The 24,081-nt window shown below is 50.6% G+C and overlaps 2 long non-coding RNA genes across 2 annotated transcripts; both read left to right on the forward strand.

The window, feature by feature from the left end:
- The first annotated feature begins 3,606 nt into the window (after nucleotides 1-3,606).
- Nucleotides 3,607-9,339, forward strand: LOC139356071 (uncharacterized). Its single transcript, XR_011607449.1, has 3 exons — nucleotides 3,607-3,671; nucleotides 3,782-3,890; nucleotides 9,188-9,339. It is a non-coding gene; the product is annotated as an uncharacterized lncRNA (long non-coding RNA).
- Nucleotides 9,340-9,698: 359 nt separating this feature from the next.
- On the forward strand, nucleotides 9,699-19,455 carry LOC105465964 (uncharacterized). The gene is made up of 3 exons (XR_977878.2): nucleotides 9,699-9,853; nucleotides 12,587-12,788; nucleotides 18,719-19,455. It is a non-coding gene; the product is annotated as an uncharacterized lncRNA (long non-coding RNA).
- The last annotated feature ends 4,626 nt before the right edge of the window (nucleotides 19,456-24,081 follow it).

Consider the following 24,081-nt stretch of genomic DNA (forward strand, 5'->3'; position numbering starts at 1 on the left):
AGATGAGTTTGTAAAAGTGCATCAAGATACAGACGCAAGCCTGACGGTTACAAAATAGTTTGCAACAGCAACTAGAAACCCCCAAAACGTCCGTCAGAAGGGGCTAAGTGTGTGAGACGTGGTGCTTCCATGCCAACGGCTCTAGGACAGAATGGGGTAGGTATGGAGATATGTGCTGATATGGAGAGATTCAGACATGCAGTTTCAGCAAAATAAAGCAAGGAGCAGAGCAGTTTGTGTATGAACACATTTTGTGTATAAGAGACAGGTGATGTGAACCCTGGCTCTACCACTTACCCGCTGTGTGACTTGGGCAAGTCACTTAACCTCTCTGGGAGTCGTTACCTAGGCTGTAAACTGGAACTAATAATAGCGTCTCATCATAGAGCTACTGTGAGGTCTCATGTGCTAATATATAGACAGAACATGAAAAGAGCTGGGCCCAGAGTAAGACCTCATTGGCTGTTATTATTACTGTATATGCATATATATGTCTTTATATTCTGGGAGAACACAAAACACTAGCAGGGGCTAGTTTTGTTATTGAGAGAGGTTTGGAAGGAGAGGCATCTTCTTATTTTACATCTTTATGAACAGTTCAAAATTTTTATCATGGGCGTTTTTAAAACTTTTATTTCAAAGTAAACGAAAACAAATTGACCAACCACCAGGGAGGAATCTCTTTCTGTCTGGGGTAAAGTGGGAGCTGGGAAAGGTAACCGAGGAGGTTCCGTTGGAGCTGGACCTTAAAGGATCACCCAGGCAGAGAAAAGAGCTGGAGGATGGGCATTCTGGCGGAAAAAAGCAGTGTGTGCAAATGTTCAGAGGCAGGAGTGATCAGAGAGAGTAGTGAGGGGTCAGATTTGGGGATCACAGAGGAGTAGCTGAGATGAGACTGGAGGGATCAATGAAAGAGCTTGTGGGCAGGGTTCAGACCTCCTGTACTCAAATCCATGTTTGCTTTTAGGTGATGAAGAATAGATGATATATTTTTTAAACTGGATACAGAAATGCAACATGCCCATTCTGCCAGATAAGAAAACCGCAGTCCAGAGGAGTGAAGGGCCTTTCCTGAGGTCCCACATCAAGTTAGAGGCATAGACGGTGACTGGCTGCTGGTGTCATCTTGTTCTGCCACATAGTACATGCTTCATCAGTCCCACCTGACGTTATCTCACTGTAAGGTTGGGGAAACTGAGGTTCAGCGGGGAGGCTACTTTCTTCTTTTTGTATAGTCTGTCTCCCCAGTCAGCGAAGGCTCTAGGAAGGTAGGACCTATGACTGTTCTGTGGACTAACGCTTGCCACAGGGTTCAGGACTGGCACATAATAGGCGTGCAGTAAATGTCTGTGGAATGCAAGAATAAAACAAGGTCATGTGGGAAGTCAAGGGCAGGCAGAACAGGAACCCAGGTCTCCGTCTCTGGACCCGCAGGCTGGGCTCTATTCAGTGCACTGGGAAACTTGAACTCTTGGTGTTGAAAGGGAGCCTTGGGTATCTTGAGAGTAGGGCCTGGGTCTTGTGGTACGTATTGCCCTTGGTGAATGAAGGAAGGAAGGAGAGAATGCACGCATGCATGCATCAGTGAGAGGATCTGGTCCAGCCCTTTGACAAAGCCCACAGAGGGGAAGGGCTTGGACGAGGCTGCACAGTGGTAGGCCCAGGGCCAGCTCAGAGCAGGGTCTCAGGCAACGTCAGCTGAATGAATGATACAGCTTCGCTGCTTGACATGGAGCAGGGACCCTTTCTCTCCCTACAGGGGCAGTTCTGCAGGGATGGGATCATCTTTTCAAGCTACTGCCTGGGTCTTTGCATCACTCATCATCACCCCAGGAATGACATTAACGGTGGCCCCAGCTGCTTGTGACCGGCCTGCTCCCTGCGCCCTCCCCATCCCCTCACCCTGGCACATGGACCACAATAGGGCCTCTAGGAAGCCCTGCCCCTTTTCCCAAGATGGGAAGCTGGAGCAGGGACTGAGTCCTGGTGTGGCCTCATATTGCTGTGCCCTTGTCCTTGCCCCTTCCTTTCCTCTGTGCCTTGGTTTCTGCTTCTCCAACCTACGTTCTTAAGTGCTGCCTTTGGTGTGGGGATGGGACGGTGTGGAAGAGAGAGCAGGATCGGGGCCTGATCGCCTGGACCCAAACCCTGCTCCACCCTGACCACCTCTGCAGCTGGCCTGGGGCAAGGCACTCACCTCTCTAAGCTTGGAGCTTCTCCCTGCAGGATGGGTGAGAATCCAGCCACCGCCCTAGTCTGTGGTGAGGGCTGGGTGATGCCGTGCGTGCCAGTTACCTGGTACCTGCCCAGCACCTGGCCTGTGCATGCTCTGGAAGTGTGGCCAGTACTTTCATTACCTCTCCAGCATCATTGCCCCCATCCTGGCACCAGGACTCCAAAGATAAAGCATTCTGTGCAGTGAAACATTCCATCGCCAAGCCTTTGCTGTCACTTGTGCCTGAAATGCCTTCTTGCTGTTGCTCTGAATCGGAGACCCCTTACTCGCCCCCTGACTGGGCCTGGTTCTCAGAATCCCTCTGGATTCACGCTCTTTCCTCTGGGTGCCCTACAGCCCAGGCTCTTCCTCTACAAGGTCCCATCTGCAGGCTGCCCCGCCATCCGGGCCCTCCACTTCTCTCTGTTCCTGGCACAGCTGTGACTGTCTCTCCCTGCCTCAGTTCCCTGGAGGGTGCAGAGTGCCTGGATCAGGCCCTTTACCTCCCCAGCCTCACAGCCAAGGCTAAGGGAGGAAAAATGCCCGGATTCAATTCCCAGCTCTGCCACTCCCCAGCTCTGTGACCTGGGGCAAGTGTCCTCCCCTCTCTGAGCCTCAGTGTCCTCCTCTTCGCAGTGGGGATGTTGTCAGCCTTTGCTTGGCCGGGTTGTAGTGGAGATCATGTGAGTACCCTGTCTGAGATTGGTTGGGATGGGGGTCCAGCCTCCCTTAAGGCCTGTGTGAGTGTTTGCTGCCATTATTGGTCTCAGAGCTGCCAGGTTTTGAGGAGGGAGCTATGTATGTGCTGGGATCTCTGGAGAGGGAAGGAGAGCCCCGTGGGAGGAGGCAGCGCCCTTCTCCCCACGAGGGGTAGTTCTGGGAGGGGCAGGTGAGTGGCGGGGGATGTTGGAACAACACAGCTCCTGTTTACCGTGAGGGACCTTAATATTGTGACTGCTGCTTCTGCTGTGCCTCCCTGCTGTTTCACTTGGCAAATACTCTCCCTGGGGACCACGCAGGACAGGCTGCTCCCCCAGCTCCTTCTCTCCTTCTCGCCATGACTTTGCTCCCTCCAGAGGCCTTTCTCTCCCTTCTGCGTGGTAATGCCTGGCTGGGGAGGAACAACTTGAATCACAGCGGCGGGGAGACTTCTGGCCCCATGCCCTGCTTGCTGTGTGACAGTGGGTGCAGAATGTCACCTCTCTGAGCCTCAGTTTCCCTACCTGGGAAGTAAAGGGCTTAGTCTACAGCTCCAAAAAATTATGAAAATTATTCTGTTTCTCTTTACCAGGAAAAGAAAAAGGAGACTTTCACTCAAAGTTGTGGTGGTGGTGGTGGTGGCGGTGGTGCTGGTGGTGATGCTGGTGGTGGTGGCGGCGGCGGTGGTGGTGGTAGTGTGTGTGGGTGTACCTAAAATGCAACCCTTCCTCCTTCCCCTAGGAAAGACTCACTTCAGGTAGGCCTGCTTCCCCCACTCCACCTTCCTCACGGAAGCCTTCCCTGACCACCCCCGCCCCCAAGTGGGTTAGAGTCCTCTGGGCATAACACCGGCTTTCCTCTCTTAAGGCACCCGTGTCTCACCTACCCTAGTACCAGGCCTGGTCTGAGGGTCCTCACCCCAACTGCAGCATAGAGCCTGGCAGAGCAGCCTCCCTGCCTATGGAACTACTCTAAGGTGAGACAACGGGAGGGATTTCTGGACTTTCAGATCAGGGCAATTTCCTGGGGGTCAGGATGCGGGTGGGCGTGGGAGTGGAAGGCCGTGCTCTCAGGATCTGTGGAGCCTCTCAATAGAATCTTGAATGGCAGAGCTGGGCAGGTGGTCCCTAGGACACACAGTGAGATGTTAACTCTCATTTCCCAGGCCTGATTTTGTATGTGGGCTTAGTTTGAGGCCTCTGTACCTCCAAGTGAGCCTCGTCCCCTCCCTGGGTGCCCCAGAGAGCATGGCCGGGCCCGGCTAGGGCAACTGGCACAGCCCTCTCTGATCCTCCCTTTCATTCTGGGCCTCTCTGAACATCCGGCCCTGTGCCCTCCATCCTTGGTGCTCAAAGCTTCACAGAAGCAGCTCAGCAGGAAATGAGAGTGCTCTGACCCCTCTAGTCCCTTAAACTCTTTTAAAGGAAGAAATACCCTGATGGGAGTGTCTTCCGGCAGATTTACATTTAAAACAAAATGCCAGTCACTGCTCTACAGAATGGGAAGCCCAGGCTCTAGAGTGAAGATCAAGGTGCAGAGAGCTGGGTGGCTGACTTTTCTCATCATTCTGCTCTGGGCCAAGGGCTGCTTCTCACCCCGCTTCCAGAGAGAGTAGCCACAGGGCCAGGCTCCCTTGATCCCTTCTCCCTGCCCAGCTCTAGCTTGGTCCATGACTCTCTGAACCTCCCACTGCACACTCCTGCTTCTGTTTTTGTGGGGGCCTGGCCTCTGCCAAGCATCTCCTTCCCCTCCTAGCTCCTGACCCGAGGCCTCGGAGGAACCCTCCCTAGGTTCCAACTGGGAGGGCGTCCCTCCACCCTATGTCCTTTGAGACTGCTTCTAGAGCCCAGCATCAGGAAACTATACAGGTTTGGAGCCCAAGAGTTCTGAGTTTAAAGTTTAGCTCTGTAGCCATCGGCTTTAGAATTTGGGCAACTCACAAACTCTCCCTGATCCTCAGGTTTTTCCATCCAGAAAGTGGGTATAAAAGCACCCATCTCAGAGAGTGACTGCAAGACAGTGAATGAATGTGTGTGATGTGCCTAGCAGCCAGCCTGAGAACAGTTCTGTTCCTAGTGGGGCCCAGGACTGGTGCCATCTGCAGACTGGTCATGATAGAAATGGAGAGTAAGAATACTTGTACAGCAGCTTGACACGATGGTGACATTTTAGCTTATTTCATGAAAGCATTTCCAACAAATTGGAAAATAAATTGACTGGAAATGAAACAATTGGGTTCTTCCACACTTAGAGTTTGAGAAGTCTTACTCAGCATGGAGGAAATCTCAAGAAACAGTGGTTATTTTCATCCATTCATCCATCCACCCACCCATCCACCCATATGCCCACCCACCCATCTATCCACCCACTCATCCATCCACCCATCCACCCACCCACCCATACACCCGTACGCCCACCCACCCATCCATCCACCCACTCATCCACCCACCCATCCACCTACCCACCCATCCACCCATACGCCCACCCACCCATCCATCCACCCACTCATCCATCCACCTATCCACCCACCCACCCATCCACCCACCAATCCATCCATCCATCCATCCATCCATCCATCCATCCATCCATCCATCCAACATGAATTCACCCCTCATGGCGGATGCTCAGAGGAGCTAAATTTGGCTCTGGCTGTGACTCTTCATTCATTGAGCTTTGTTGGGGTAGATGAGAGATGTCTGTATGCTCCCCAAATTTCTTCAGGCAGAGGCAAGTCTGAATTATATCATATTGTCGGGGGAAGGGCCAGGAGAAGCCTCATCCCCCAATTGCACCCCTTGCCCTTGTTTGGCTCCCGCTTTCATTTTCATCAGGAAAACCCGGGTAGGATTTACCCTAAGTCTGTTCTTCATTTTCCCAAAGCTCAAAGTCAGGAGTTTGTCCCCCACTCCACCTCCCCCAAACTAATTTCCTTTTATTATGAAAACCAGAAAAATGACAAGTAATTGCTTGAAGATGTTAGAAAGATTGCATTTTGTTTTGCTACTATCAGCTTAAAAATAATGTTTAAGAGATTATGAATGGGTGATTAACTATTTTTTCTATTACTTCTCTCTCAAAAGCAAAACCACAACGATTGTGATATGCACAGTAAAATGAAATCCCCACTATCTGAAACCGGGCTAGAAAAAAAACAAAAATATCTACCCCACAAGGAGCCATGTCCCTTTTGGGGAGAAATTGTTGCACTCAGATCTTGGAGAAGACAGAGCCATGCAAGGTTAAGTTGCTAAAGTGGCTAAAACAAACATGGTCTCCACGAGCTAATTTCTCTCCATGGCCCCTCCCTCCCTACTCCTTACAGTAAATAGCAGTTATGGGGACTGCAGTCAAATTCCCTATTTACTGCCTTTCCTGAGTCAGTTTGTTTTGGGTGAAAACAGTCTCTGATGCAGTTCTATTGCACCATTTCAGTGGATGTTTATCATTTAAAAGGAACAATTTTAATACCTACATTTGCCTTACAGTATGAGCCATAAATGTGATTTAGGTTTCCCTTTATAATAGACTCTACAAACGATTGCCTAGGCTCCAGAAGAACTGTTCCTCCAAGTGCTGGCCATGAAAATGAACAGCTTTTCCTTTCTTTACAAAAGTTTTCCTTTCTAATACCTCTTGAAATTAATCGAACAAAAACTGGGTAAACGGGCTGATTCACACATCTTCCTTGCTGGGAGTCTGGAGCCTCCCAGGAATGTCTTGGGAAAGGATGAGTCTCCCAGAGTGGGCCCGGGAGGAAGGCCCTGGAGGTTGTGCCTGCTGATGCTGTTTGTCCTCCTTCCTGCCCCGCTGGGCCCCAGCTTCCTCCTCTGTAATGGTGGGGTGGTGATAGTGGTAATAACATAGATCTCCGACATCAGTGCTACTCAAAGCCAGGTTTGTGGGCTGGCAGCATCAACATCACCTAAGAGCTTGCTAGAAATGCAGATTCCCTGGCTCTGCCCAGACTTGCTAAATCAGAATCTCTGAAGGTAGGGCCCAGCAATCTGTGTGAGAAGGCTGTCCAGGTAATTCTAATACATGCTCATATTTGGGAAGCTCTGACTATTTGGAAGCAGAGCTAGAAGCCTGTCAGGGGTCAGAGTGAACTGCTGAAAGTGTTTATGAGTTCCTGTAATCCAGTGGCACCCTAGTCCTGGGAGCTGTGAGCCCACTGGGTGCTTAGGATCCAAGTTGGTGAGTGACAAAAGTAATCCAGTCTTGGACACCATAGACTAGACTTGAATGTTGAGAGACTCAGGTATGTGTCCTGAGATGGGAAGGAGGATGGTGACAAGTCTGAAAGATAGACTCTGTCCTGTTTATTCAGAATTATCCAGTGGATACCCATGCATGCCCAAGGGTCTTCCTTCACACCACACTGCCCCTCTGTTTCTCAAAGGGTGAGGAGGGGACCAGGCATGCGCATGTTTAACCTGGAGAAGGGAAGATGTTACATGGGAGAGACAGAGACCTGGAGGCTGCCTTCTAGTTACTGGGGGGCTGGACCATGGTTAGTGGAGTTGATGTCTACATGGTTTCAGGGTGCAGAGCTGGGTAGAACCCCAGGGGAGAGGAGGCATGCGAGAGTGAGCTCCTGGTCAATGGAGGTGTGCAGGCAGGAGCTTCAGACTGTGATCCCTTTTGCCACTGAAGGGGTTCCTACATTGGGGAGGGTCCCCATTGGCCTCAACATTCCAGGACCTGTTTTGTTTTAGCCTATAACTCACCTTCTTATGACCTCCCTTCCCCAGAGTGGAAGGGTTGTAACCCCGCAAATGAGGAAAGCCCGTCTGCATGGACACGCTGCTTCCTGCTGAGAAATGCCTCCATTCGGGGGAAAAATGGGATTAATTTTTAGCGGAAGCAGCAGTGGCTGAACGTGCAGTTTTCAAATTGTTGACTATGATATTAAGTAACAAGCAGACTCCTGTCCAAAGGATGTTATTAAAATTAACTGTTTTAGCACTACAGTTAGAATCAAAACCAATCTGTCACTCCTAAATTGGTTTCTTTCAACTGCTATTTGTGGGTAAAATGAACAGTTTTAACAATTACATCTCCAGTGCAAATCATAAACTTGATTTACAGGAAAACACTTAATTTACTGCATTTGACTGTGCACCAGAGCTGCCAATTATCTGACTGTAAATTTCCCCACTTGGTTATTTGTTTCCTAAACAGCAGCCTTGGCCCCATTGCCTCCCTCACCTCTGGGCCCAAGGCCCCACCTGGGGTTGCAGACCCTGATTGGGGTTCTGTTTGTGAAGGGTTGGTGCTCAAAAGCAGACAGGGTCCACATGGACCCTCTGTCCGTGCTATTTCAAGTTGTAAAATATTGCGTAGAATATCACTGCTCTTTAACCTAGTCTGAGCTAGCCATGAAGCAGGAAGAATCACAGAATCTGTGAGCATAAAGACCCGTGGAGAGAATCATTCATTCATCCATTCATCAAACAATGATTACGCAGTCATTTTCCCAGAGCTAGGAGCTATAGGCTATGTAGTGATGGCTGCGTCTCCTGTGGTTCCTGCTCTCAACAAATTCACTGTCTAATAGGAAAGACATATGCTGAATAATATCATTTTGTGGTATAATAAATTTTCCCTTTAGTTGTTGGCCATTAATGAGCCAAAGGGTTGGGGCCCACTGAGAAGTGATTATTCTGCTTGGAGGTGCTGGAGAAACTAGAGAAACTCACAAGACATAGCTTTGCAGAAGTTCCATTTGAACTGAGTTTTGATGTCTGAGTAGGAGCTTTTCAGGTAGAGAAGGAGAGGAAAGGGCCTTTCAGGCAGAGGGAACAGCATCAGCCAACTCTTTTTGGCACAGAAGAACAGGGTATGTTTAGCGAGGGGGTGAATGGTCTTGGCCTGGCAGGAGGGAAGGGAGCAGGTTGGTGCCAGGATGCCTCTTTTAAGGAGTTTAGATTGTGTTGGATTTATAATCCAAGTCCTTCTCCAGCTAAGCAAATGGAAGTCCACAGCATTGAGATGCCCTGTGTAAGCCAGGAGAGATTGTAAATGCCAAGAAGCTATAGGATGGAGAATGGAGGATAGTTTCCTGGTATTTTGAGAAGTAAGAAAGCATATGCAAACATATGCAAATGAGATGCAAGCCGGCACCTGCTCTGCATTGTGTAGTCAGCCAGCTTTCTGCAGCCCTGTGTATTTCTACAAAGGTGAGAGAGGTGCCTCCTTGTGACTCCAGCTGAGCTATGAGACATATCAGGGGCTTCATAAAAAAGAAAATTACCCCAAGACTTTCCCTGCCAGGGGCCTTTCTGTTGGAAGAAGTGTCCCCTTGGGAGACAGAAGAGGACCAGAATTTAGGCCTCAGAAGGGAAGGATGAAGCCCCCAAAGTTGCCACCTTCTAGCGAGCCCAGACCTCAGGATTTTGAGGAGTTGGTTCCATCAGTGTCAAGAGGTTGGTGTGGGCAGCCGGCTTGGGAGGGTGGGGGGTTCTCATGCCCTCTGCTCAGGCCTTCTGCTTCACCCCAGCATGCCCCACTCCCCTGGACTCAGTGTCCCCATGGGAAGGGATCAGTGGGGGCTTTCAGTGCCAATGTCTCATGAGTTGAAGGTCAGTGGTTTTCTCTTGGAGTGATGATTGTCCTGCTCTGACCCATCTGACTCCAGAGGGGTGGGTACTGATATGGTGACACAAGAATGTGGCCTCGGTCTCCTCCTGGGGCCCTGGGGTTAATCCCCTGCTCTCCTATGGTCTGGAGCCACTGAATGGGGATTCGAATCTCTCTTTCCTCCATGATTCTATCAAGAAAGAAGAGGGTGAGGATCCTCATCTCAGTTGACACAGTGGGTAGAGGCCTGTGCGTGGGCTCCTGAAGCTTCTAGAGCTGACTCTTCCTAATTTTCTGTGTGGCCTTGAGCAAATCCTCTCTCTGGATGTCTCTCTGCACCTTAGAAGCCAGATACTTCAGGTAAGAGCCCTTTCCTGTTGACAGTTGGCTCATCCTGACCTGCTGTCAGGGTGTGCGGTGGGGAGCCGAGCCCCTGAGGGACAGGGGCTGCTTGACAAAAAGTTTGGAGGGCTGAGGGGAGCTTCAGGGCATCCCCACCTCCAGGACAACACTGCAACCTCAGGCCCCTGCATCAGAGGCACCCCTGGAGGGAGGGAGGGAGGGCCAGCTGCCAGACTCCTGCCACTTGTGGGTCCAGGAGGCCGATGTTGGGGAGGGCTCTCCGCCATTTCTGGCTGCCCCTCTAGTCCTTCCTCGAGTCTCTTTCGTCCTCCCTCCCCATCTCTCCCATCTACTTTCCTGCATGCCAGACTTTCCCTCCCCAGTCGTTTCTATCTGTGCTCTCTCTCTTATTCTCTGAGTCCCATGGTCTGCTCTCCACTACCTGCCTGGCCTCTCTGTCTCCTTGTCTCTTTCGTCTTCCTCTCCTTGCCTGCTCTGGAAGTCCTTCTCCATGTGTGCCCTTGCCTCAGTATAACCTCTCCTGTGTCCACCTGCACCCACTTTCTCCCCCACCTTCCCCCACCCAGTTCCCAAGTCCTGAGCACTTTGGGGGAAACTGAGGACAGGTTTCACCCTGCTAAGGATGAGAGAGGCAGGAGGGAAGAGAATAGCCAGCCTGCAGCAGGTGGCACTGTTGGGTGACTTTTGCTTGTGAAACCTTTTAGCACTGAAAAAACATGCTGGAATCTATTGGCATTTGAGAGGCTCTTTAAAAAAAAAAAAAAAAAGACTCTCATTTCCTGGGCATCATTAAACAAGGTGCAGTGTTTGTGTGCGTACGTGTGTGATGAGGATGTATGCATGCAGATGTCTGCACCTGAGCCTGTGGGGCTGGAGTGTAGGGGTGTGTGTGTGAGCACATATCAGGGCCCTGGGTGCCTGGGTCTACGTGTGTATGGATGGGAGTGTCTGTGTGCGACCCACACAACCCGTGTGAATGTGGGTTTCAGTATGAACTGGGGTGTACCAGCATGGGATGTGTCTACGTGTGTGCGCCATCACACATGAAAGTATGTGTGTGAGCGAGCAGGGCAGGTCGGGCCGTGTGGGGAGCAGGGTGGTGTGTTTGTGTCTGTGGATGTGCCCGCCAGCGGAAGCACAGTGGAAGGGAGGGAGAATCATGGAATCAGACCTCCAGGTTTAAATTCTGGCTTCACACTGCAGTGGTGTGATCTTGACCGTTGCTGGTGTCTGAGCCTCAGACTCTTCATCTGAGAAATGAGATAATAGCATTATCTGGCACTCTGGATGACTGTGAGGATTAAGTAGGTTCTTCCATGTAAAGGGCCTTTCCTGGCATGGGCCCAGTAGGCTCAGGGCCACAGTGTGTCTGTTTGAGAGTCGGCAGGTGTGGCCTCCTGCTCTCCAGCTCCACTGTCTGGCTGGGCTGGGCTTGCTGGCCCTCAGGCCTGTGGTGTTGGCCTCTCTAGGGGTATGAAGGCCCAGGGGTGGGGATGTCCTGAGGATTCTGGGGTCTGTCCAGCCCTAGTGTTTCCTGGCTCTGCTGGATAGAACCACAGCCAGAATGAACCCGTGCCCTCCCCGCCGCTGACGGTGGAGATCCAGAATGCAAGAGCTGCAGTGGCCCTCAGGGGTCATCGACTCCATCCAGCTCTCCACATAACAGGAGAGGGGAGGGCAGCCCACAGCTGCCCACATAACAGGAGAGGAGACGGCAGCCCAGAGGGGCCAGTAGCCTGACGCCCCCCCCCATCGTAAGTCATGGCCTGGCCACTGTCTGAGGGCTCTAAGCTGGGCTGATTCTGAGGCTGGGGCCCAGAGGCAGAGGCAGAGGGGAGCTCCCTGCCTTAGCTCCTTGCAGTCCTGACTCCACCACCCCCTTCTTTCTTCTTCCTCATCTTTTTGTGGCGACCTTCTCCATTAGAGCTGAAAGTGGAAAGAGGGCCGCATCTGACTGGTTCTCTACTGCTGTGTAACAACCACCCCAGGACAGAGGGGCTTTGAGCAATGTCTTCTTATTTTGCTCTGTTCTCTGGGTTGTCTGGGACTCACCTGGGTCTCTCATGTGGTGGTTGAGGCTGGCTTCTTGGGGTCTTTGCCTCTCTCCTTGCAGCATCTCATCCTCCAGGGCCCTTCACGTGGCTTGGGCCTCTCCCAGCAGTGTAGGCTCAGGGTAGTTATGTTTTTTATGTAGCAGCTAGCTCCCAGGACACAGCCAGTGGAGGCTGTCAGGCCAGTTAAGGGCTAGGCTTGGACTGGCACAAGGTCTCTTCCTCCTGTTCTTTTGGAAAAAATCATCATGACCCACCCAAATTCAAGAAGGCAGAGAAATAGAACCCACTTCTTTACAGAGGAGAGGAAGGTCATATTGCCAAAAAGCCTGTGGGATGGGTGATGGTATGGTGGGCATCTTTGGAAAATGCAATCTGCCACAGCATCCTAATGGCATTGCAAGATGACAAGCAAATGCCAGTCTTAAGAATATTTCTTTTCCATGATTTCATCCAACCTTCCCAAAAGCCATCTGCAGTGGGCCTGTCCTGGCTTATTCACTCCCTGTGTCACCCTACGCAACTCCCTTCACTTCTCAGCACCTCAGTTTCCACGTGTCAAACAGGAGTGGTAATAGTTCCTGTTTCATTGAGTTGTCATAAAGCAAGAACTCGGCCCAGCACCTGGAGAGACCTCAAATGCGTTGTTATTATCATCGCCCTTCTCTTCCTTTCACAGATGAGGAAACTGAGGCTCAGAGAAGTTGAGGGACTGGCTCAGAGATGTACAGCTTGGAATTGCCGGAGCCGGCCTGGAAGACCAGCAGTCTCCCTCTAATTGCACACTGTTTTCTCTGAGGCTCTGCATTGCTGGAAGAAGGGTCAGAGGGGCTGGAAAGGAAGAAACAACACAAAGATGAGGCAGCAGAAGGGAAATCAAGGTACTGGGGGCTTCCAGCCTCATGCTACTTGCTCTCTCCTGAATCCATCGTTGGCTTTTCTGTCCTAATCCGACCGCTCCATTGCCAGCCTCCATTCCTCTGAATGTCGATAGAAGAGCTCTGGACTCTTTCCAGTTTTCCAGACTTCCACCCACACAGACTCAAGGGTCCTCCCAACTCGCCTGTGAAAAAAGGCCATCCCATTCCACGGGAGGGGAAACTGAGGCTTGGAGAAGGCACAGGGTCCCATGTAGCTTCACTGTGGCTCTTCGGACTCTTCACGGTCCCTCTGCCTGTCCTGGGCCTGCCATCGTTCCACCTCCAGGTCTGCCCGCTGCCTGCACCTCTCCTACCCCTCTCACCTTGCCCTGCACTGCAGCTGCCACCACCTCCAGCAGCCCTTTAGACCAACGTCCTAAAGCGTTAATGCCATGATGTTCCTGGCTTTTTCAAAACCCTTTTCCTGGAGTATGTTCACCAGAATGGCAGTCCCACAGGAGCTCTGCAATGAAAGGGCCTCATGGTCAAATAGTTTGGAAAACGTGGCTTCCTTTGTCCCTTCCTTCTCAGTTTGCCAAATTTAATGATGCCACATCCCCATGCACCTTCTTTTGTTTCATGATATCACTTTTTAATACCCCATTTTGGGATATTCTCTAAGAAATGTGGTCTGAGGAATGAAGTTCAAATCTTTCCTTTTGGCGTCCAAACGGCTTCACCATCAGATCTCAACCTTGTTTTCCACTGTGCCTCTCTTGGATGTCCAGAGCCCTTGCCCTCCCCTCGGTAGTCCCTGGTGCCCACAGAGTCCATGGTCTCACCCTCCCTGTTTTTGCTCAGACCTCTCAACTCAGAGCTCTGTTTCTCCAGGGACACCCCCAACCTCTCACCCCTTGGCTATGCACTGACTGCTGCGTCTCATTCAGCCATTGGTTGGGTGCAATGTAAGTTTTCTTTCCAAGCATGAACCCTGAGTCCCAAACTCAACCCTAAGCTCTTTAAGGGTGCAAGTGCCATCTTGGGTTTCTGTGTCTCCTGACTTCCTCCCCAGGCCTGCAGAAGCATTGGCAATGCATCTTACGGCTGCATTGGTGGGCAGCTGGTGCTCAGCAAAGTTGAACAGAGTAAAGCATTGTGATACGTGGCAACCGGCTGGCTCAGCTGGCGTTTCACCCTCAGTAGGGAGAAACACATAATTCCTTCTTGCTGTGGTATGAGAATCCCAGGCTCTCAGGACAGTAGAGGCCACCGGTCCACACATGTCTCCTATGTTCAGTTCAATTTGTATTTGGGATTAGCAATTCTCTTCTCCTCTCCCTAGTGTGGCAACAACAGGAGCTGGGCTTTGGCTGTAGCAGCAGAGATCCCAGCTAGACTCAAGGAATAACTTTCCAAGTAGCAGAGACTGTGCGCCATTTGCCAGATTGGATTTCAGTGATTGGTTTTAGACTTAGAGGACTTTCTCTGTTGTCCTTAAGGATTTAGGGGTGACTGTGTTCTCCCAAGAGGTGGATGAGATGACCTCTTTTGGGCTTTCTATCCCTGTAATTTCCAGAGCTGCCAGCTCTCTGGGTCCCTGGGGTCACAAAGGGAGGAAGAATTTCCAGACACAGGGAAGGAGGTGGCAGGAAAAGGGAGAGGGGTTCATGTTGGGGGAACAGACCCCAACCTCTGCCACTGGGGCCTGTACTACCCAGATGAAGGAGGTTGGCGTGCCAAACCGCCCCGGCGGCTCTTGGAGCCACTCTGGGGCTGCTCCCCCACTCACGCGCCACAGTTATTTTTAGCACTGGGATGTGCAGAACATGCTACAGAGAAACAGAGTGGAAAATCTGACACTCAGAGCCCCGCTTGGAGGGAGACACAGTTCTTCCAGCCGGGCGCCACTCACGTGTCTGATTTGCATCTTGCACGTTTCTCTGAGCAGCCCGACTACTTTGAATTCCAGCTGGCTCCCCGGAACTGACCCACAGCCTCCTGGACAGGGCCTGGGGTCCTTGCACTTGGTGGGTGGTGATGGCTCCTGGTCAGGCTCCCCTTCCTTCTGTTGGCCATCAGAATTGTGACCTGCATACAAGCACAGGGCTCTACATAAAAAGCCCAGTGATCGTCTCCTCAGTGTCCCAGACATCATGCGGAGAAAACAGGGCAGGTCTTAGGATTGTTGTTGGGTAGGGGAGGAAACCCAGGCCCAGAGAGGGCGTCTAGGGACCTGAGGTCACACAGAGAGGGAATAACAAAGCTGGCCCTTAGGAGGGTCAGCCCCCTCTGTCCTTGGGGCGTCCTGGTGGGAATGCAATGTCTAGGAAGCCTAGAGTCGAAGTCCAAACCAGCTTAGGAGATGAGGAGTTTGTGTAGTGGATATTTAATTAAAAATTACTTTATGTTTTTTCCCTTCTTATTACAAAAACAATGCATGCTCTTTGTAGAAAATTTAAAAATACAGATAAGCAAACAAGAAAATTAAAAACACCCATAATCCCAGCACTCAGAGATAAACCCTGTAAATATTTTGGTATGTTGGTGAATATACTACCGGGCTTTTCCTTTTTCTTCTGTAAAACATTTTCATTTATTTTTAATTACACATGTAATACGGGAACACATTCTTGTTAGAAAAATTCAAACAATACAGATCAAGCCAAAGTCGCCTCTCTCCCTCCCCAACTGGGCTTCCCTTTTCTGCAGAGGTAATCATGGTTCTAATTTTGATGTATGTCGTTCCTGATTTTTTTTAAGTGTACACACACATTCATATCATATAGAGATATGTGGTTTTACTTTTAGTGTGTTTGGATGGGCTTTTTTCCTAATAGAAATGGTAGCATATTGCATGTGTTGTTCTACACTTTGATTTTGTCACCTAACTATTAGTCTTGGGGTCCTCTCAGTGTCAGTGTTTAGAGCTCTAACTCATTTGTTCTAACGGCTGGGTAGAATTCCTTTGCATGCATATATCAGAGTTTATTTAGGCATTTCCCTTGTGATAGACTTTTTGATTGCATCCACTGTATGTGTGTGTGTGTGTGTGTGTGTGTGTGTGTGTGACTGCAATGCTGCCTTTCAGTGCTCCCATATGTGCCTCCTTGGGTAAGAAAGCTTCTTAAGGGTCAAAGCCAAGATGAGAAATGGCTAGTTACTCTCTTTTTACACGCATTAAGAAAATGGGAGCACCTTGGATCAACTGCCATAAGAATCTGCCTTCTCCACTTTTCTGTGCTAATATGAAGGCAGCTCTGACAGCATTTCCCAAACTGTGCTCAGGACAGCGCTGTGTGCTGGGAAAACCTGATAGGTGCACCTAGGGAGATAAAAAATCAGGGCAGGTGTACGGTTGAATACATTCAATGTACAGTCGAATAGATTCACTGAAATGCTCTTGGAAATTCACCAGTGCCCATTAGTATGTCAAGAGGTGTCCTGAAGTAAAGAAACAAGTTTGTCTTCATTTAGCCTGGCTTTAGAGGGCTGCAGTGTAGGAAACACAGATTGCAGCAGACAGCGGCAGTGCCTGACCCACATCCCCTTGGCCCTGCCGCTCAGTGTGCTTCTGGTGAAATTCCACCTGCTGAAAAACTGTGCTTCCTACCTATGTCTGGTTTCTCTTGCTGCAGGGACCTGTGGGGCTGCCTTGTGGCAGGCTGAGCATGCTGGGGACCCGGTGCTCTCTGTGCCCCAGCCCCAGCAGCCCTCAACCAATGATTGAAGGGATTGGTGTAGAGAAGCCCCAGCTCCCTCACCTCTCAGGTGAGATAAGTTCGAGGCAAGTGTTTTACACTGATCCCTGTGCTTCCCCAGAGGGATCAGGCTCCAGTTCCACTGTAGTAGCTGGCTTGAAAATATGCCCATTATTGGCTGCCCTCCTTCCTTGTCTCACTTCCCCACTCCTCCCTACTCACCTCTCCAAATTTAAATCTTCCTGCATTAGAGTCCTGGGTTTGCTCCGGAAAGAAGCTCAACTAAAACTGATCAGTGGTTACTTTTTAATGGCTCCATGTGAATGTCCTAAATATTTCTCTCAACAGATCCTGCATTGCTGGACATTTCACTATTATAAACAGTTTCGTGGTGGACATCCTTCTAGCTCAATGGCTGTGTACATTTTAAATTATTGCTTTAGAAACTAGTCTTAGACATAAAGCCACTGGTTCAAAAGACATGCATCATTGTAAGGCTTTGATAACTTTGTGGCACCTGCATTCTCCCCTTCTCATCTTGTTCTAATCCTGCCCTGCCTCCCACAGAGGGTACAGAGGGGCCAACCTTGGATATGCTCTGGAATGAGCCTCTCTCACAGGGACAGGGAAAGGCAGAACACAGGGAATACATGGCAGGATGCAGGGAGACAGCTGAATATCCACCCGGAGTTCATAGGGAGGCTCTTAGAGCTTAGTGCTGATGGGTGCTTCTTCCCAGGTTCCTGTTCTAAACTCTTCCCATTCTACAAGGCTCAGTTGAAATATCACCTCCTCCAGGAAGCTTCCCTTGACTTTTCCTGCCTTGTGGGCCGCCTCTTGAGGCTGCACGTGATTTGGTACTAATTCTATATGGGTCATGACACATTCTGTGGGTAGTAACAGTCGATGTTACACACATGACAGATATACACGTTTGGGGTTCAATAAATGCTTGAGATAAGAAAGCCAGGGAACCCAGATTTGAATCTACCCTTGCTGCTATCCTTGGTGGGGACCTGTGGGTCTCCAGGCAAGGGTCCCGAGGTGGGCCTGAATGGGAATAAGCACAGTACCAGCCTACTGTCTCCTTTCTCAGCCTCTCATTTTTGCCCCCTTTCCAGGAGTCTTCCAGCCAGGAGTCCCAGAGGCTGGGCTGTCTGCATTCAGCCCGGGGCTGCGAATATCAGTGTGCCTTTCTTTTTATCCTTCCAGGTGCAGGTTTCCGGAGACAAATATACCCTCCATTCCCAGCCCCTCGATCTGTCTAAACACAATTTGACATGCGTTGCTATTAGCTTAGCACCTTATCAAATAATGCGGCCTGATCGAGATAAAAGGTTTTACAACCCTTGCTGCCTTTGTTTCTGCCTGCATTCACCCGCCGAGACAGCTAATAATTACCACCAAAGACAAAGAGAAATCTATACGCTCAGCGTAGAGGTTCCTGTGTGCATGTTAAGCAGCAGCCGGAGGAGAAAGAGGTGGGAGGAGATGGCCCCAAATGCAGCTCGGGCCTTGCAGCCTGCTGGAGAGAGTGGCCCCCCTGGTTGCTGGGTGACCCTGTAGTTTGGTGCTGTCTAACCCTGGAGGTGGAGAGAAAGGTGGAGAGAAAGGTGGAGAATGTGTCCTAGAGCCCTGCCCTGGGTTGTCAAGGCCTGGTTTGGCAGACGAGGGTGGTGTGAAGGGAAAGGCAAGGGTGCTGGCATAGAGGGTTGCTGCGACCTGGGTTTCTCCCTGGTTCTGCTCCCAGGCTGCTCTGTGACCTTGGGTAGATCCCTTATCCCCGTGGGCTTCAGTCTCTGTTTCTGTAGCCTCTGTGATAGGGCGCCAAGGCAGCGTGGTGGGAGGGTGCCCCAGGCAGTGTGATGGTGAGAGGTGAAGCCAGCTGGAATTCCTGGGTCGAGTGGGGACTTGGAGAACTTCTCTGTCCAGCTAGAGGATTGTAAATGCACCAATCAGCGCTCTGTGTCTAGCTAAAGGGTTGTAAATGCACCAATCAGCACTCTGTAAAAACATGCCAATCAGCACTCTGTGTCTAGCTAAAGGATTGTAAACGCACCAATCAGCACTCTGTAAAATGGACCAATCAACACTCTGTAAAGTGGACCAATCAGTGCTCTGTAAAGTGGACCAATCAGCAGGATGTGGGTGGGGACATATAAGGGAATAAAAGTTGGACACCCCAATGGGCAGCAGCAACTTGCTAGGGTTCCCTTCCACATTGTGAAAACTTTGTTCTTTTGCTCTTCACAGTGAATCTTTCTGCTGTTCTCTCTTTGGGTCCGTGCCACCTTTAAGAGCTGTAACACTCATCGCGAAGGTCTGCAGCTTCATTCTTGAAGTCAACAAGACCAAGAACCCACCGGAAGGAGCCAACTATGGACACAATGGGAGTCTGGAGACCTCACTTTGAGAGTCAGCTCAGCTGCTCAGGCAGTTGTATGTTGTTCTGGGGCTCTGTTTCTCCCTCTGGGAAATGAGGAGCTAGTTGGGATGACGACAGTGGGCATGTCAGGACTGTGCCCCAGGTGGTGGATGACTCAGCTGGTGTCTCCCTGGGTGTCTATTCCATGGCTAGACCTATGTGGGATCTTGACTGGGGGTGCTGGGGAAGGAGGAGATATAAGTCTTCAACTGAGAAGCTGTCCTAAAGAGGCAGTTTTCATTCCAGAACCAACAAAGACAGACAGTGAAATGTGAGCTCATAGGGGGAGGAATAATTGTGAATGCAGTCTCAGAAGGCTTCCTGGAGGAAGAAGGAATGAATGGTGCCCACGTAGATGGGGTAGAGTGCCTGAATGGGGCTGTGTGCAGCAAGATCTCTGATGAGGATTGTGAATAAAGTGGGCTACAGGGGTTGCGAGTCTCTGATAGAACAATCTGGACTCCAGCATTTGTTGGCACTGGCCACTCTCTAGGGGACATGGATTCCCGTAGATCTCAGGACTGTTGGGGGCTGCCTGGATTCCCCTCTCTCCCAGCCCTGGCCTGCTGTGGGAGGGATAGAGCTAGTGTGCTCAAAAATGTTTAATGGTTTCTGGTAAACATCCCCATCATGACCGACTCCACAATACCAATGTGATATCATCAAATGCAGAGTTGGGAAGAGATGAGCACGCTTGAGTCTCACGAGTGGGTGTGAGCCACCTCCAGCACACTGCAGGTTGGAATTCAGTATAAACCCAAGGAGTCAGGTCAGAGACCCACACGGTGTCAAGACTCAGAAGATAAAGGATGGAGTAGCACACATGCCACCTCCACTCCCACTTGTGCCTATGGCAGACATCACTAATCAATTGTGTCTCTACTAAGCTCAGAATTCTTCTCATCTGAGTGCTCCAAGAAGTCACTATCAATTGATTAGAGTTGGTATACAAAATGACAATTCTTTGCCATTGCAGATCTAGGCTAACCTCCACATTGTACACATAGGGGAAACTGAGGACCAGACAGGGAAGGAGACTCTCTTGAGGTCATCCAAATAGTTTGGGAAAGCTGAGGCTGGAAGGCCAGTGGCCCGCCTCAGAAGCTGGCACTCCCGTGTCCTCCCACACTGTCGTCTCTCTTTGCTGTTGACAGCAGCAGCAAGGGAAAGGAACCTTGCTCCTAAGAGAGGTTGCCTTGGGTCTGGGCTGAGCAGCTATCTTCCCTGAAGTTCCTGCCTCGAAGACAGGGTTGAGTGCTGTCCCAATCACCAATTCTCATTACCAAGACGCGTCTGCAGCAAATGGCCGTTTTCCCTTTGTGCCCTTCCTTGGGACCTGTGTGTGTGTATGCAGATTTACACAGCCCTGGCCACACAAATGGACATGTTTTTAATTCCCATAAGCTAGAGACAAACTTGGGGACCTTCCCAGAGAGCAATGGTCCCTCCTGAGCACCCCATTTATCTCCTCAGGTTTCTCATTAGAGCAGGCACTGGCTTGTGGTTTATCCTGCGATGGACTCTGGGCGAGACTGCTCATGACTGCGAAGCGTTGTGCCCACTCTGTTTCCATCCCCTTTATTCTTTTCTTTTTCACTTCACCACACTCAGATATTATCTCTCTGGCCAGTCCTCCCTGATCCCTGACCCCAGCCCCCTCCTCTGCTTCGAGATTCCCTCTGATTTTGTGCCATCACCTGGGTTGTAGGATGATCTGCCTTCATGCCTGTCTCCCTCCTTCATGGGCGTTCCCTGAAGGCAGGGCTGGGCTTCCTTTTAGCAGAGCTGGCCCGTAATTGTGGTTGAATTGACCCCAGCATCTCGCCTCGCCTCTAGAGTTGTCTTCTTACTGTGATTTGAATCCAGGATTCTTGGATCTGGAAAGAGACCTGGGGACCTTGTGGTCATTCTTGCATTGTTCCGTGTGTGTCTATCAGCTGGGGTTTTAGTTCTAAGCCACAAAAAAGGAGTGTGGCTGGTGTAAGTAGACGGTTTAGTGAAAAAGTAGTGTGTACTCGCTGAATTGCCGGAAGCCCAAAGAACCAAGTTCAGGCAGGAGGCAGGGGGCCCGGATGGCAGGCAGGAACACAGCCGCAATCTTGCCACAAGGCTGTCTGGGAGGACATTGCCAGGCCAGGGCATTGGACAGTTCTGTGGCCTTGAGGCCATGTGGCCTTTGGAAACAGGATGTTTGTGCAGCTGCTGCAGCCATGAGAAGAATGGAACCTCTTTTACCTGCGTGTCCTCAGCTCAGATTCAAAATTGCCAGGCAGCTGTCTCTGACCTGTGGAGCCTGGTCACCTGCTACACCATAGCTGCCAGGGGCTAGTGGGCAACTGAGGCTTAGCCCCACCATGGGTCCCTGAGAGGATGCATGGGACGCACCTCGCCATTGCCCCATTGTGGGGTGAGGGAGCCCAGGTGGGCACTTACCAGTTCCTGTCTCTCTCGGTAAAGGTTGTTCCTGGGGTGTGTTTACTCCCTGGCACTCTGCCGTGCCGTGCACACAGGGCAGAGGTGATGCATTCCTCCAAAGACTCCCCAGGAACATGATGGGGTTCAGGGGAGTGGAGGGACTGAGGATGGACCCTGAGGCTCTGCTGCCCCTACTCCCAGCTTCAGCTTGGGTTCTGCTGTGTTCACTGCATTCCTACGTGGGGGTTTGTGGAGACCGATCTCATATTATACTAAACATTGACGCCTATTTGGTCCAAGACTGAGGTGTTTGGAGGCCCTAACAGGGGTGCAAGGTCACAGTGAGTGAGCGAGTGGCTGTGGTACCTGAACCCAGGTCCCCTGATTCCCCAGGCTGACCCCTCCAGCAGCCTCTTACACCAGAGTCCACCCCCTCCTCATTGTGCGGAGGCCCTTCAGCGGCTGGGCTTATTTGGAAATGGGACTTGGAGCTGGATCATCCCTATGCAGGCTTCACACACCCACAGACAGTTAGCTCTGGGAGGGGTCTTAGAGACCCCTGGCCCTGTCCTTATGCAGAGAGAAGGCAGAACCTCCTTGCTCAGCACCCCTTGAGGGACTTCTGGAAGAGATTTGGTGAGATGTTCACGACTCACCTCCCTGCGGAGGAGAGATCATTAGCAGTGCTGCCTGGCTGCCAGCAGCCCCACAAGGAAATGGGCATGTCTGGCTGTGGGAGTCACCTAACCCATGGCTGGTCATTGGAGGCTTATGAGCAGGGCTCCGGGAATGCTGTCTTGCAGGGGAGAGTGGGCAGGTGGCTGGGGCATCTACCCCTGGGCTGAGGCAGGAGGCAGCCAGCTTCAGCTCACGGTGAGGGGCACCCTTCATGGCTGGGGCAAGGAGATGGGGTGGGTTTGGCTCATCTGTCTCTGCTTCCTCCATAGAACAAGGCTGGGCCCACGTGCTGTGTGTGGACATGTCCATGTGTGTGGGATGGAACGAGTTGCCCTCCCTATCATCTTGTGACCTTTCTCATGATACTTAGCTTCTCTGAGCCTTGATTTCTTCATTTGTAAGATGATGGTGACCTTATTGGATTGTTGCAAAGTTTAGGTGAGAAAGGCGTGAAAGTGCTTAGCCTGGAGGCTGGCACAGAGTAAGGTTCAATACATACTAGATAGTAATATTATGACCTCCTAATTTGTAAGCTAGGGAGGCAGTGTCTGCCTTGCAGAGTTGGCTGGGGGGTTAAATGAGATGGTCTACATAAATGCTGAGCACAGGTTTTGGCTCATAGTACAGCAGGCTGGTCACTCACATTAACATCACACGGGGAGGGTCCTGCCAGTGGAGTGTATGAGACATGGGCTCCTGGATGCCACTTTCTTGATGCACGCTTGAGACTTACACAGGCCCCTTTAATTTTACATTCTGTTTTCTGGCTCATCTCAATGAGGTGTATCAATTAAGATACTTCCAGTTGCATGTAACGGAAGAACCAAGTTAGAATGACTTAAAGAAAAAGGAGGTTTATTTTTGCACATTACAAGAACAGTAGAGTGATAGTAAAGTTTAGTGATTAAGGCAGAGCTCAGAGCCCAAAGCCAGACTGTCTTAGGTGAAATCATGGCTAGCTGTAATCACCTTGGGCCAGTTAATTAACCTCTCTGGGCCTCAGTTTTCATATCTGTAAATGGGGCTAGCAACAGTACCTTGCTCACTTGACTCTGGTGAGGATTAAATGGGTTACCAAATGCAAAATGCTTAGAACAGTGCCTGGCACATGGGAAATGCTATGTTAGTGTTGGCTGTCTATTTATACCAGAGTTGGGATGGTTCCAAGGCTTATGAATTTCGGGGTTCAGTGATGTAAACAAGGTATCAAATTTTTTCCATTGTCTACTTTGCCACTGTCAATGTGTTGATTTTGTTCTCAGTTTTATGCCTTCCTTATTCAAGATGATTGCAGCTGAACCAAGCGTCACTGTCCAGAGCCAGAAGACAGAATATCTCTTCTTTTTGGGGAGAGAAAAACTTCCTCCAGTGGTGTTCTTGACACTTCATTGGTTGGAAAGGGGTCAAATGCCTAGGTTAACTACTTGGGGGAGAAAAGAATGGAATTACTGTGATTGGCTGAGTCTGACCCAGCTTTGTCCTCCCGAAACCACTCATACTTGGACTAACTTGGAGGTCCGAGTGAGGAAGAAGGGGGGTGGGATGGTGAATCAGCTAGTAATGTCTGACTCAGGGTAACGGGGTGTAGGGACACAGCAACATAGCAAAGAATCTGCCATCATGCCAGGCTCTGCTCTGCAGGGCCTGATAAAAGTTTTCGGCTAGTCCTGAAAGCCTCTCTGGGCTGGTGCTGCCTGACATCTAGTCTGCGAAAGGTGGCTCAGATGGAGGCCTGGATAAGAGCAGTCCAGGAGCTGAACTAAGTCCTTATCCATGGTGGTGCACATAAATAGCAACTTCCATTTATTCAAACTCACTTTCCCCCACTGTGATCTAAGAGGCAGATATTATTTTTATCTTCATTTGAAGATGAGAGAGCTGAGGCCGGGGGAGAGTAAGTGATGTGCTTTGGCAGATACTATTGGTGCCTCACTCACAACCCTTTGGTCCTTCTTGGAGGTCACCTGTAGCCATGGTGGACAGTGGCTGACTTGCTTGTGTACAAGGTGGCCTGGGCATGCCGGGAAGTTAATGCCCAGAGTGACAACCCTCAGGAAGTGGGAGAGGGGAGTTGATGGATAAACAGTCCAGCTTCCTT

Source organism: Macaca nemestrina, chromosome 9 (assembly GCF_043159975.1).
Source record: "Macaca nemestrina isolate mMacNem1 chromosome 9, mMacNem.hap1, whole genome shotgun sequence".
Classification (NCBI taxonomy): domain Eukaryota; kingdom Metazoa; phylum Chordata; class Mammalia; order Primates; family Cercopithecidae; genus Macaca; species Macaca nemestrina.